This window comes from Pteropus vampyrus, unplaced genomic scaffold, assembly GCF_000151845.1.
Source record: "Pteropus vampyrus isolate Shadow unplaced genomic scaffold, Pvam_2.0 Scaffold14, whole genome shotgun sequence".
Taxonomy (NCBI): domain Eukaryota; kingdom Metazoa; phylum Chordata; class Mammalia; order Chiroptera; family Pteropodidae; genus Pteropus; species Pteropus vampyrus.
Genome location: NW_011888795.1, coordinates 12337826 through 12338757, shown reverse-complemented (window position 1 = coordinate 12338757; position 932 = coordinate 12337826).

Sequence of the window (932 nt, the reverse complement as noted above, 5' to 3'; positions counted from 1 at the left end):
AGTTAAAAGACAAAAATTGTCAGACTAGATACAATACACAAAATCTATCCATATGCTGTTTAGAGAAGAGAGGCATGACATAAGGAAGCAATGCTCATAGCTCACTGTTATTGGAAAAAAAATTAAGAAACAACTCAAGGTCTATCAACAATTACATGAAAAATTAAGATAAATTAATATCTGCAATACTTAGCACTGAAGTTGAACTAATTACAGCTACACAGACTGATATGTAAGAATTTCAAAAATATTTGAGGGAAGAAGCACATCAGAAGAATGCAAAAAGTAATATTTGATTTATATAAAGTTCAAAACCTAAACAATTTTTTTCCTTATATATACATGTGTAATAAACCTCAAAAAAAGTGAGATAATGGTAAAGACAAAATCCAAGATAATTGTTAGCTCTGGAAAGAAGGAAAGGGCACGATTATGACTATATATAGGCAAATAAAAAAATTTCAATACATTTGAAAAGCAGACGGACAGCATACAGACTAAATTCATTTATCACAATGCAATAAAATTAGAAATTATCATAATAATAGCCAAATGTATATGTCTATTTGAAAATTATAAAATCCCATTTTAATAACTCTTGGATTAAAGAAGAGATCAAAGGAGCAATTAAAACTATTCTGATATGAACAGTAATAGCACCATATATCAAAATGCAACCCTTAAAAATGTCCCCGTCTTTACATAACTACATCAAAGTTTTTGAATGGTTTATCCATTAAATTGATAACCATCAAGTGACTAATAATCTCAATAAGTAGAAAATTTATCTTAGAATCAACACCATTCATTGCTTTTAAACACTATACTGCTGCCTTCTATATTTTCTTATTGTTCTTTGGTAATTTTATTTTATTTTTAATAATTGGTGAAAGATATAAGGGTGTTCATTGCACTGTTCATTAAAATATTGT